The 13,243-nt window shown below is 50.0% G+C and overlaps 4 non-coding genes and 7 pseudogenes across 4 annotated transcripts; 4 read left to right on the forward strand and 7 right to left on the reverse strand.

The window, feature by feature from the left end:
• Positions 1-529: 529 nt before the first annotated feature.
• LOC137328777 (U2 spliceosomal RNA) lies at positions 530-734 on the reverse strand (annotated as a pseudogene).
• Positions 735-1,965: 1,231 nt separating this feature from the next.
• LOC137330513 (U1 spliceosomal RNA) lies at positions 1,966-2,131 on the forward strand. The gene has a single exon (XR_010965049.1). It is a non-coding gene; the product is annotated as a U1 spliceosomal RNA (small nuclear RNA).
• Positions 2,132-3,057: 926 nt separating this feature from the next.
• On the reverse strand, positions 3,058-3,186 carry LOC137330317 (U2 spliceosomal RNA; annotated as a pseudogene).
• An 844-nt stretch (positions 3,187-4,030) lies between these two features.
• Positions 4,031-4,235, reverse strand: LOC137328778 (U2 spliceosomal RNA; annotated as a pseudogene).
• A 1,231-nt stretch (positions 4,236-5,466) lies between these two features.
• Positions 5,467-5,632, forward strand: LOC137330632 (U1 spliceosomal RNA). Its single transcript, XR_010965065.1, has one exon. It is a non-coding gene; the product is annotated as a U1 spliceosomal RNA (small nuclear RNA).
• A 926-nt stretch (positions 5,633-6,558) lies between these two features.
• Positions 6,559-6,687, reverse strand: LOC137330318 (U2 spliceosomal RNA; annotated as a pseudogene).
• Positions 6,688-7,531: 844 nt separating this feature from the next.
• LOC137328779 (U2 spliceosomal RNA) lies at positions 7,532-7,736 on the reverse strand (annotated as a pseudogene).
• Positions 7,737-8,967: 1,231 nt separating this feature from the next.
• On the forward strand, positions 8,968-9,133 carry LOC137330662 (U1 spliceosomal RNA). Its single transcript, XR_010965090.1, has one exon. It is a non-coding gene; the product is annotated as a U1 spliceosomal RNA (small nuclear RNA).
• Positions 9,134-10,059: 926 nt separating this feature from the next.
• LOC137330319 (U2 spliceosomal RNA) lies at positions 10,060-10,188 on the reverse strand (annotated as a pseudogene).
• Positions 10,189-11,032: 844 nt separating this feature from the next.
• Positions 11,033-11,237, reverse strand: LOC137328780 (U2 spliceosomal RNA; annotated as a pseudogene).
• A 1,231-nt stretch (positions 11,238-12,468) lies between these two features.
• Positions 12,469-12,634, forward strand: LOC137330674 (U1 spliceosomal RNA). The gene has a single exon (XR_010965101.1). It is a non-coding gene; the product is annotated as a U1 spliceosomal RNA (small nuclear RNA).
• The last annotated feature ends 609 nt before the right edge of the window (positions 12,635-13,243 follow it).

Genomic DNA, 13,243 nt, shown 5'->3' on the forward strand with positions numbered 1-13,243 from the left:
TACTCACCTTAACACTCAGTTAGCAGCACAGTTTGATCTCACAGCTTCCAATGTGGCCATTCACAGTGCACTCCCTCCAAACACACACGCACTGTCGGCTCGCATTTTTAAAGTCAGCAACGTGAAGTTATTTCGCCTCTCGCTTGTGGCAGTTTAAACGTTAACATTGTGTCTCTCTCGCGCTCTCTGTTTCGGGAAATGTCTGACTTGGAAACAATTAATTCTGGAACTGCCAGTTTAAAACTGCAGTAATTTTTCACACAACAACTGGAGTTAAATGTTTCAGGTCAGGAGACCAAGTCTGTGGAAGGTGGCACGTCCCAATACACAGGCTTGCAGCTTCCTGAAAAGTGACCTGAGACTGACGTCTTTCCCTCCAAGGTAAAACTGCAAGAGGGAAAAGGAAGAAAGGGAATGGCACTCATCCATCCCAGGAGTAAACAAAAAAACCACAGTTGCAATATCTCAGCATTCTGAGTAATAATACAGGCTCCAAAAATCCGTTCAGCATTTTGAATATCTCCCCACAGGGAGGTGCACCGTTGCCAGAGACACTGTAATACTGGGTCGATGCGTGGAGTGGACGGAGCAAGCTCTTGTTCCATCTCCCTGTTCCAAAAATCAATTTAATATTTGGTCCCCAGATAGGGGACATATCAGATATTAAACTGATAAGAACAGAAACTTTTTTTTTTTTTTTCTGACACTCTGGGGTGCCTTATTGCCTTACAGATTCATTCCAGATTCCTTGCAGTGACATTACATCAAGCCAAAGCTCTACAAGCCAAAGCTCTACACTCTGCCCGAGGGGATTTCTCCCTGACTGCATCCCCCCGGCATACAATGGCAGGAAGGCTCCAAATGGTTGCCTTCCCCCACTTGACCAGTTGATCTTCGCCAAAAGGCCGAGAAGCGATAACGCGCTCGATGCGAATTGATCTCCGCTCCTGTTTTCCCTCCCTCTTTGGTCTCTGGCTGACTGTGTCTAAAGCAGTCTGGAAGCACTGCCGTTCTCTCCCACTCTGGGCACATTTTTGCCACCGTTTCTAATTGCAACAGTGGATCAGTTTAAAGAAGTTGCCGTTTTTTCCTTTCTTGCTAGGATTGCTTGACAGATTGGTAAATTTGCCAGTCGGCCACCGATCAGATGGGAGAAGGTGGCGTCTCAACGGACCTCCGTCAGTCAGTCTCAGTCACTAACTCACTGCCGTGGAAGGAAACCGCTTTAAAGAAAACTAGTGACGTGACGTGACGTGTCTCACAGCGAGTGAGTGAGATTGCAACGGCCAATTGAGAAAGAGGTGAGGTGCTGACAATCAGCAGCTCGTGTTTAAACGTTCATTCCACAGCAGGCAAGACCAATCAAAAGAAAATACTGCAGATGCTGGCTCGGCTGGCTGGGCTGGCTGGCTGGAAATGGGAAATAAAAACACAAGACGTGTTAAAGGCTGGTTAAACTGTCGAAAGAAACAAGGCGTTAATGTTTCAGAAGTGCCTATTGAAAGGTGTCTCTCAAGCTGCTCCCTGACTGGGCCCTGTCCATTGTCACGTTAATCCCAGGGCGGGGCGGGACTGCTTTGACCAGGAGACCTGTTTTCTGGGACGCAGGTGTGACATTCCAGGGAGTGCACCTGCTTTGTGCTGATTCGAAACTACCACGACAACGGCAACTTGCAGTTCTATATTACCACGACAACGCGCGTGTATATATTGCTACAGCAACAACTGGAGGCGGGACATTTCCCTTGAAGGGCGACATGCAAACAACCATCGCCGGCACCGCATCGCTGCAGTATTTTCTCCCAGAGTGTATCATCGGATATACGGTACGATATTTGAGCGGAATTAATCTCTCAGAGCATCAGCACGTTGCGAGCGAAGGGACGTTTTGATTCTTAAAACCTGCCCTTGCAATCGTAAAAGGTAGCGAATGCTGTCTAGTGGCAGTGTGTGGCGACCCAAGGCATACTTACCTGGCAGGGGAGAATCTGTGATCCCGAAGGCGGATCTCCCAGGATGAGGCTAGCCCATTGCACTTGGGGTGTGCGCTGACGCCTGCGATGTCCCCAAATGCGGGATACTCGACTGCAAAATTTGTGGTAGTGGGGGACTGCGTTCGCGCTCTCCCCTGCATCGAAACGAAAAGTTAGATTGTCGACCCCGCGGTCCACCAATCGGATGGGTGACGGTGTTGTGTGTGTGTGTGTGTGTGTGTGTGTGTGTACGTATGTCAGTCAGTCTCTCACTCAGAGCTGCTGTGGAAGGAAACCTTTTTAAAAAGAACTTGCATATCGAAAGAAAGATGTGTCTCAAGCTGCCGGGGCCCTGTCCATTGTCACGTTAATGGCTGGACTGCTTTGACCAGGAGACCTGTTTCCTGGGTCGGAGGTGTGAGATTCCAGGGGACCTGCTTTGTGCTGATTTCCAATGGCCGTCCCTCCCTCCCTCCCCCCAGGCCTTCCTTCTGAACACCTTTGGCGTTTTATCGAGGGCCAGAAGCCTGCCTGTGAAAGGGAAGGATCAGCCGGTCGGCCCCCTGCTGGTCGCTGCTGCTCGTGGAGCAGGCGTGCGTGTCCTCAGCCTCTTGGACAGGTTCCTCAGGCGGTTCCCAGGTGGCCCAGTGGTCGAGGACGCAACCTTTTAAATCGTTGAGACCCGGGTTCCAATCTCGGTCGGGGGGATGATTTTCTGGTGCAGATTAATTGGCACCACTCAAAGAAAGTCTCCCCTCCTGAGCGCAATGCTCCACCCTCACCACCACTGCCTTTTCCTCACCGAGACAAACAGACAGTCCGTCCAGTCCAGGAGCGCAGTTTTCATTTGTACTCAGACCCTGCTTGTTTAAAGTTAAGTTATTTTGCAGTTTGAATTATAATCGCTGCCTGCGTGCGAGCGAGCGAGCGAGCGAACGAGCGGCACTCAGCCCAGGAGAAGAAAAGAATACCACTGAGCTGAGAAAGTAAGTGCAATATATCAGCTTTATTCTCAGTCATAATACGTACACACGGACAGAGACGCTGGGAAAGAGCTGTTTTTCCTTTTGAATATCTCCCCACAGGGAGGTGCACCGTTGCCAGAGACACTGCAATACTGGGTCGATGCGTGGAGTGGACGGAGCCAAGCCCCTATTCCATCTCCCTGTTGCAAAATTCAATTTAATATTCGGTCCCAAAGCCGAGAAGCGATAACCTCCTGAATAGACGTTTGCCATTTGACTGAGTGTGAAAAGACTGAGTGTCAAAGTGGAAATGGCAACTCAAGCCCTCTGCTGGTGACACTGCTGCTACTGTAGGGAGCCATGTGTTCAGCCTTCTGTATATGTTTGCAGGGGATTGAGGGCAACTCCCCTGATGGTCTAGTGGTTAGGACGCAACATTTAAAACTCGTTGAGACCCGGGTTCGAATCCTGGTCAGGGGATGGTTTTCTGGTGCAGATTAATTGGCACCGTTCAAGAAAATCTCCCATCCTGAGCGCAATGCTCCACCCAAACCAGTGCCTTTTACTCACCTTAACACTCAGTTAGCAGCACAGTTTGATCTCACAGCTTCCAATGTGGCCATTCACAGTGCACTCCCTCCAAACACACACGCACTGTCGGCTCGCATTTTTAAAGTCAGCAACGTGAAGTTATTTCGCCTCTCGCTTGTGGCAGTTTAAACGTTAACATTGTGTCTCTCTCGCGCTCTCTGTTTCGGGAAATGTCTGACTTGGAAACAATTAATTCTGGAACTGCCAGTTTAAAACTGCAGTAATTTTTCACACAACAACTGGAGTTAAATGTTTCAGGTCAGGAGACCAAGTCTGTGGAAGGTGGCACGTCCCAATACACAGGCTTGCAGCTTCCTGAAAAGTGACCTGAGACTGACGTCTTTCCCTCCAAGGTAAAACTGCAAGAGGGAAAAGGAAGAAAGGGAATGGCACTCATCCATCCCAGGAGTAAACAAAAAAACCACAGTTGCAATATCTCAGCATTCTGAGTAATAATACAGGCTCCAAAAATCCGTTCAGCATTTTGAATATCTCCCCACAGGGAGGTGCACCGTTGCCAGAGACACTGTAATACTGGGTCGATGCGTGGAGTGGACGGAGCAAGCTCTTGTTCCATCTCCCTGTTCCAAAAATCAATTTAATATTTGGTCCCCAGATAGGGGACATATCAGATATTAAACTGATAAGAACAGAAACTTTTTTTTTTTTTTTCTGACACTCTGGGGTGCCTTATTGCCTTACAGATTCATTCCAGATTCCTTGCAGTGACATTACATCAAGCCAAAGCTCTACAAGCCAAAGCTCTACACTCTGCCCGAGGGGATTTCTCCCTGACTGCATCCCCCCGGCATACAATGGCAGGAAGGCTCCAAATGGTTGCCTTCCCCCACTTGACCAGTTGATCTTCGCCAAAAGGCCGAGAAGCGATAACGCGCTCGATGCGAATTGATCTCCGCTCCTGTTTTCCCTCCCTCTTTGGTCTCTGGCTGACTGTGTCTAAAGCAGTCTGGAAGCACTGCCGTTCTCTCCCACTCTGGGCACATTTTTGCCACCGTTTCTAATTGCAACAGTGGATCAGTTTAAAGAAGTTGCCGTTTTTTCCTTTCTTGCTAGGATTGCTTGACAGATTGGTAAATTTGCCAGTCGGCCACCGATCAGATGGGAGAAGGTGGCGTCTCAACGGACCTCCGTCAGTCAGTCTCAGTCACTAACTCACTGCCGTGGAAGGAAACCGCTTTAAAGAAAACTAGTGACGTGACGTGACGTGTCTCACAGCGAGTGAGTGAGATTGCAACGGCCAATTGAGAAAGAGGTGAGGTGCTGACAATCAGCAGCTCGTGTTTAAACGTTCATTCCACAGCAGGCAAGACCAATCAAAAGAAAATACTGCAGATGCTGGCTCGGCTGGCTGGGCTGGCTGGCTGGAAATGGGAAATAAAAACACAAGACGTGTTAAAGGCTGGTTAAACTGTCGAAAGAAACAAGGCGTTAATGTTTCAGAAGTGCCTATTGAAAGGTGTCTCTCAAGCTGCTCCCTGACTGGGCCCTGTCCATTGTCACGTTAATCCCAGGGCGGGGCGGGACTGCTTTGACCAGGAGACCTGTTTTCTGGGACGCAGGTGTGACATTCCAGGGAGTGCACCTGCTTTGTGCTGATTCGAAACTACCACGACAACGGCAACTTGCAGTTCTATATTACCACGACAACGCGCGTGTATATATTGCTACAGCAACAACTGGAGGCGGGACATTTCCCTTGAAGGGCGACATGCAAACAACCATCGCCGGCACCGCATCGCTGCAGTATTTTCTCCCAGAGTGTATCATCGGATATACGGTACGATATTTGAGCGGAATTAATCTCTCAGAGCATCAGCACGTTGCGAGCGAAGGGACGTTTTGATTCTTAAAACCTGCCCTTGCAATCGTAAAAGGTAGCGAATGCTGTCTAGTGGCAGTGTGTGGCGACCCAAGGCATACTTACCTGGCAGGGGAGAATCTGTGATCCCGAAGGCGGATCTCCCAGGATGAGGCTAGCCCATTGCACTTGGGGTGTGCGCTGACGCCTGCGATGTCCCCAAATGCGGGATACTCGACTGCAAAATTTGTGGTAGTGGGGGACTGCGTTCGCGCTCTCCCCTGCATCGAAACGAAAAGTTAGATTGTCGACCCCGCGGTCCACCAATCGGATGGGTGACGGTGTTGTGTGTGTGTGTGTGTGTGTGTGTGTGTGTGTGTACGTATGTCAGTCAGTCTCTCACTCAGAGCTGCTGTGGAAGGAAACCTTTTTAAAAAGAACTTGCATATCGAAAGAAAGATGTGTCTCAAGCTGCCGGGGCCCTGTCCATTGTCACGTTAATGGCTGGACTGCTTTGACCAGGAGACCTGTTTCCTGGGTCGGAGGTGTGAGATTCCAGGGGACCTGCTTTGTGCTGATTTCCAATGGCCGTCCCTCCCTCCCTCCCCCCAGGCCTTCCTTCTGAACACCTTTGGCGTTTTATCGAGGGCCAGAAGCCTGCCTGTGAAAGGGAAGGATCAGCCGGTCGGCCCCCTGCTGGTCGCTGCTGCTCGTGGAGCAGGCGTGCGTGTCCTCAGCCTCTTGGACAGGTTCCTCAGGCGGTTCCCAGGTGGCCCAGTGGTCGAGGACGCAACCTTTTAAATCGTTGAGACCCGGGTTCCAATCCCGGTCGGGGGGATGATTTTCTGGTGCAGATTAATTGGCACCACTCAAAGAAAGTCTCCCCTCCTGAGCGCAATGCTCCACCCTCACCACCACTGCCTTTTCCTCACCGAGACAAACAGACAGTCCGTCCAGTCCAGGAGCGCAGTTTTCATTTGTACTCAGACCCTGCTTGTTTAAAGTTAAGTTATTTTGCAGTTTGAATTATAATCGCTGCCTGCGTGCGAGCGAGCGAGCGAACGAGCGGCACTCAGCCCAGGAGAAGAAAAGAATACCACTGAGCTGAGAAAGTAAGTGCAATATATCAGCTTTATTCTCAGTCATAATACGTACACACGGACAGAGACGCTGGGAAAGAGCTGTTTTTCCTTTTGAATATCTCCCCACAGGGAGGTGCACCGTTGCCAGAGACACTGCAATACTGGGTCGATGCGTGGAGTGGACGGAGCCAAGCCCCTATTCCATCTCCCTGTTGCAAAATTCAATTTAATATTCGGTCCCAAAGCCGAGAAGCGATAACCTCCTGAATAGACGTTTGCCATTTGACTGAGTGTGAAAAGACTGAGTGTCAAAGTGGAAATGGCAACTCAAGCCCTCTGCTGGTGACACTGCTGCTACTGTAGGGAGCCATGTGTTCAGCCTTCTGTATATGTTTGCAGGGGATTGAGGGCAACTCCCCTGATGGTCTAGTGGTTAGGACGCAACATTTAAAACTCGTTGACACCCGGGTTCGAATCCCGGTCAGGGGATGATTTTCTGGTGCAGATTAATTGGCACCGTTCAAGAAAATCTCCCATCCTGAGCGCAATGCTCCACCCAAACCAGTGCCTTTTACTCACCTTAACACTCAGTTAGCAGCACAGTTTGATCTCACAGCTTCCAATGTGGCCATTCACAGTGCACTCCCTCCAAACACACACGCACTGTCGGCTCGCATTTTTAAAGTCAGCAACGTGAAGTTATTTCGCCTCTCGCTTGTGGCAGTTTAAACGTTAACATTGTGTCTCTCTCGCGCTCTCTGTTTCGGGAAATGTCTGACTTGGAAACAATTAATTCTGGAACTGCCAGTTTAAAACTGCAGTAATTTTTCACACAACAACTGGAGTTAAATGTTTCAGGTCAGGAGACCAAGTCTGTGGAAGGTGGCACGTCCCAATACACAGGCTTGCAGCTTCCTGAAAAGTGACCTGAGACTGACGTCTTTCCCTCCAAGGTAAAACTGCAAGAGGGAAAAGGAAGAAAGGGAATGGCACTCATCCATCCCAGGAGTAAACAAAAAAACCACAGTTGCAATATCTCAGCATTCTGAGTAATAATACAGGCTCCAAAAATCCGTTCAGCATTTTGAATATCTCCCCACAGGGAGGTGCACCGTTGCCAGAGACACTGTAATACTGGGTCGATGCGTGGAGTGGACGGAGCAAGCTCTTGTTCCATCTCCCTGTTCCAAAAATCAATTTAATATTTGGTCCCCAGATAGGGGACATATCAGATATTAAACTGATAAGAACAGAAACTTTTTTTTTTTTTTTCTGACACTCTGGGGTGCCTTATTGCCTTACAGATTCATTCCAGATTCCTTGCAGTGACATTACATCAAGCCAAAGCTCTACAAGCCAAAGCTCTACACTCTGCCCGAGGGGATTTCTCCCTGACTGCATCCCCCCGGCATACAATGGCAGGAAGGCTCCAAATGGTTGCCTTCCCCCACTTGACCAGTTGATCTTCGCCAAAAGGCCGAGAAGCGATAACGCGCTCGATGCGAATTGATCTCCGCTCCTGTTTTCCCTCCCTCTTTGGTCTCTGGCTGACTGTGTCTAAAGCAGTCTGGAAGCACTGCCGTTCTCTCCCACTCTGGGCACATTTTTGCCACCGTTTCTAATTGCAACAGTGGATCAGTTTAAAGAAGTTGCCGTTTTTTCCTTTCTTGCTAGGATTGCTTGACAGATTGGTAAATTTGCCAGTCGGCCACCGATCAGATGGGAGAAGGTGGCGTCTCAACGGACCTCCGTCAGTCAGTCTCAGTCACTAACTCACTGCCGTGGAAGGAAACCGCTTTAAAGAAAACTAGTGACGTGACGTGACGTGTCTCACAGCGAGTGAGTGAGATTGCAACGGCCAATTGAGAAAGAGGTGAGGTGCTGACAATCAGCAGCTCGTGTTTAAACGTTCATTCCACAGCAGGCAAGACCAATCAAAAGAAAATACTGCAGATGCTGGCTCGGCTGGCTGGGCTGGCTGGCTGGAAATGGGAAATAAAAACACAAGACGTGTTAAAGGCTGGTTAAACTGTCGAAAGAAACAAGGCGTTAATGTTTCAGAAGTGCCTATTGAAAGGTGTCTCTCAAGCTGCTCCCTGACTGGGCCCTGTCCATTGTCACGTTAATCCCAGGGCGGGGCGGGACTGCTTTGACCAGGAGACCTGTTTTCTGGGACGCAGGTGTGACATTCCAGGGAGTGCACCTGCTTTGTGCTGATTCGAAACTACCACGACAACGGCAACTTGCAGTTCTATATTACCACGACAACGCGCGTGTATATATTGCTACAGCAACAACTGGAGGCGGGACATTTCCCTTGAAGGGCGACATGCAAACAACCATCGCCGGCACCGCATCGCTGCAGTATTTTCTCCCAGAGTGTATCATCGGATATACGGTACGATATTTGAGCGGAATTAATCTCTCAGAGCATCAGCACGTTGCGAGCGAAGGGACGTTTTGATTCTTAAAACCTGCCCTTGCAATCGTAAAAGGTAGCGAATGCTGTCTAGTGGCAGTGTGTGGCGACCCAAGGCATACTTACCTGGCAGGGGAGAATCTGTGATCCCGAAGGCGGATCTCCCAGGATGAGGCTAGCCCATTGCACTTGGGGTGTGCGCTGACGCCTGCGATGTCCCCAAATGCGGGATACTCGACTGCAAAATTTGTGGTAGTGGGGGACTGCGTTCGCGCTCTCCCCTGCATCGAAACGAAAAGTTAGATTGTCGACCCCGCGGTCCACCAATCGGATGGGTGACGGTGTTGTGTGTGTGTGTGTGTGTGTGTGTGTGTGTACGTATGTCAGTCAGTCTCTCACTCAGAGCTGCTGTGGAAGGAAACCTTTTTAAAAAGAACTTGCATATCGAAAGAAAGATGTGTCTCAAGCTGCCGGGGCCCTGTCCATTGTCACGTTAATGGCTGGACTGCTTTGACCAGGAGACCTGTTTCCTGGGTCGGAGGTGTGAGATTCCAGGGGACCTGCTTTGTGCTGATTTCCAATGGCCGTCCCTCCCTCCCTCCCCCCAGGCCTTCCTTCTGAACACCTTTGGCGTTTTATCGAGGGCCAGAAGCCTGCCTGTGAAAGGGAAGGATCAGCCGGTCGGCCCCCTGCTGGTCGCTGCTGCTCGTGGAGCAGGCGTGCGTGTCCTCAGCCTCTTGGACAGGTTCCTCAGGCGGTTCCCAGGTGGCCCAGTGGTCGAGGACGCAACCTTTTAAATCGTTGAGACCCGGGTTCCAATCCCGGTCGGGGGGATGATTTTCTGGTGCAGATTAATTGGCACCACTCAAAGAAAGTCTCCCCTCCTGAGCGCAATGCTCCACCCTCACCACCACTGCCTTTTCCTCACCGAGACAAACAGACAGTCCGTCCAGTCCAGGAGCGCAGTTTTCATTTGTACTCAGACCCTGCTTGTTTAAAGTTAAGTTATTTTGCAGTTTGAATTATAATCGCTGCCTGCGTGCGAGCGAGCGAGCGAGCGAACGAGCGGCACTCAGCCCAGGAGAAGAAAAGAATACCACTGAGCTGAGAAAGTAAGTGCAATATATCAGCTTTATTCTCAGTCATAATACGTACACACGGACAGAGACGCTGGGAAAGAGCTGTTTTTCCTTTTGAATATCTCCCCACAGGGAGGTGCACCGTTGCCAGAGACACTGCAATACTGGGTCGATGCGTGGAGTGGACGGAGCCAAGCCCCTATTCCATCTCCCTGTTGCAAAATTCAATTTAATATTCGGTCCCAAAGCCGAGAAGCGATAACCTCCTGAATAGACGTTTGCCATTTGACTGAGTGTGAAAAGACTGAGTGTCAAAGTGGAAATGGCAACTCAAGCCCTCTGCTGGTGACACTGCTGCTACTGTAGGGAGCCATGTGTTCAGCCTTCTGTATATGTTTGCAGGGGATTGAGGGCAACTCCCCTGATGGTCTAGTGGTTAGGACGCAACATTTAAAACTCGTTGAGACCCGGGTTCGAATCCTGGTCAGGGGATGTTTTTCTGGTGCAGATTAATTGGCACCGTTCAAGAAAATCTCCCATCCTGAGCGCAATGCTCCACCCAAACCAGTGCCTTTTACTCACCTTAACACTCAGTTAGCAGCACAGTTTGATCTCACAGCTTCCAATGTGGCCATTCACAGTGCACTCCCTCCAAACACACACGCACTGTCGGCTCGCATTTTTAAAGTCAGCAACGTGAAGTTATTTCGCCTCTCGCTTGTGGCAGTTTAAACGTTAACATTGTGTCTCTCTCGCGCTCTCTGTTTCGGGAAATGTCTGACTTGGAAACAATTAATTCTGGAACTGCCAGTTTAAAACTGCAGTAATTTTTCACACAACAACTGGAGTTAAATGTTTCAGGTCAGGAGACCAAGTCTGTGGAAGGTGGCACGTCCCAATACACAGGCTTGCAGCTTCCTGAAAAGTGACCTGAGACTGACGTCTTTCCCTCCAAGGTAAAACTGCAAGAGGGAAAAGGAAGAAAGGGAATGGCACTCATCCATCCCAGGAGTAAACAAAAAAACCACAGTTGCAATATCTCAGCATTCTGAGTAATAATACAGGCTCCAAAAATCCGTTCAGCATTTTGAATATCTCCCCACAGGGAGGTGCACCGTTGCCAGAGACACTGTAATACTGGGTCGATGCGTGGAGTGGACGGAGCAAGCTCTTGTTCCATCTCCCTGTTCCAAAAATCAATTTAATATTTGGTCCCCAGATAGGGGACATATCAGATATTAAACTGATAAGAACAGAAACTTTTTTTTTTTTTTTCTGACACTCTGGGGTGCCTTATTGCCTTACAGATTCATTCCAGATTCCTTGCAGTGACATTACATCAAGCCAAAGCTCTACAAGCCAAAGCTCTACACTCTGCCCGAGGGGATTTCTCCCTGACTGCATCCCCCCGGCATACAATGGCAGGAAGGCTCCAAATGGTTGCCTTCCCCCACTTGACCAGTTGATCTTCGCCAAAAGGCCGAGAAGCGATAACGCGCTCGATGCGAATTGATCTCCGCTCCTGTTTTCCCTCCCTCTTTGGTCTCTGGCTGACTGTGTCTAAAGCAGTCTGGAAGCACTGCCGTTCTCTCCCACTCTGGGCACATTTTTGCCACCGTTTCTAATTGCAACAGTGGATCAGTTTAAAGAAGTTGCCGTTTTTTCCTTTCTTGCTAGGATTGCTTGACAGATTGGTAAATTTGCCAGTCGGCCACCGATCAGATGGGAGAAGGTGGCGTCTCAACGGACCTCCGTCAGTCAGTCTCAGTCACTAACTCACTGCCGTGGAAGGAAACCGCTTTAAAGAAAACTAGTGACGTGACGTGACGTGTCTCACAGCGAGTGAGTGAGATTGCAACGGCCAATTGAGAAAGAGGTGAGGTGCTGACAATCAGCAGCTCGTGTTTAAACGTTCATTCCACAGCAGGCAAGACCAATCAAAAGAAAATACTGCAGATGCTGGCTCGGCTGGCTGGGCTGGCTGGCTGGAAATGGGAAATAAAAACACAAGACGTGTTAAAGGCTGGTTAAACTGTCGAAAGAAACAAGGCGTTAATGTTTCAGAAGTGCCTATTGAAAGGTGTCTCTCAAGCTGCTCCCTGACTGGGCCCTGTCCATTGTCACGTTAATCCCAGGGCGGGGCGGGACTGCTTTGACCAGGAGACCTGTTTTCTGGGACGCAGGTGTGACATTCCAGGGAGTGCACCTGCTTTGTGCTGATTCGAAACTACCACGACAACGGCAACTTGCAGTTCTATATTACCACGACAACGCGCGTGTATATATTGCTACAGCAACAACTGGAGGCGGGACATTTCCCTTGAAGGGCGACATGCAAACAACCATCGCCGGCACCGCATCGCTGCAGTATTTTCTCCCAGAGTGTATCATCGGATATACGGTACGATATTTGAGCGGAATTAATCTCTCAGAGCATCAGCACGTTGCGAGCGAAGGGACGTTTTGATTCTTAAAACCTGCCCTTGCAATCGTAAAAGGTAGCGAATGCTGTCTAGTGGCAGTGTGTGGCGACACAAGGCATACTTACCTGGCAGGGGAGAATCTGTGATCCCGAAGGCGGATCTCCCAGGATGAGGCTAGCCCATTGCACTTGGGGTGTGCGCTGACGCCTGCGATGTCCCCAAATGCGGGATACTCGACTGCAAAATTTGTGGTAGTGGGGGACTGCGTTCGCGCTCTCCCCTGCATCGAAACGAAAAGTTAGATTGTCGACCCCGCGGTCCACCAATCGGATGGGTGACGGTGTTGTGTGTGTGTGTGTGTGTGTGTGTGTGTGTGTGTACGTATGTCAGTCAGTCTCTCACTCAGAGCTGCTGTGGAAGGAAACCTTTTTAAAAAGAACTTGCATATCGAAAGAAAGATGTGTCTCAAGCTGCCGGGGCCCTGTCCATTGTCACGTTAATGGCTGGACTGCTTTGACCAGGAGACCTGTTTCCTGGGTCGGAGGTGTGAGATTCCAGGGGACCTGCTTTGTGCTGATTTCCAATGGCCGTCCCTCCCTCCCTCCCCCCAGGCCTTCCTTCTGAACACCTTTGGCGTTTTATCGAGGGCCAGAAGCCTGCCTGTGAAAGGGAAGGATCAGCCGGTCGGCCCCCTGCTGGTCGCTGCTGCTCGTGGAGCAGGCGTGCGTGTCCTCAGCCTCTTGGACAGGTTCCTCAGGCGGTTCCCAGGTGGCCCAGTGGTCGAGGACGCAACCTTTTAAATCGTTGAGACCCGGGTTCCAATCCCGGTCGGGGGGATGATTTTCTGGTGCAGATTAATTGGCACCACTCAAAGAAAGTCTCCCCTCCTGAG

The sequence above is a fragment of the Heptranchias perlo genome, chromosome 12, assembly GCF_035084215.1.
Source record: "Heptranchias perlo isolate sHepPer1 chromosome 12, sHepPer1.hap1, whole genome shotgun sequence".
Classification (NCBI taxonomy): Eukaryota; Metazoa; Chordata; class Chondrichthyes; order Hexanchiformes; family Hexanchidae; genus Heptranchias; species Heptranchias perlo.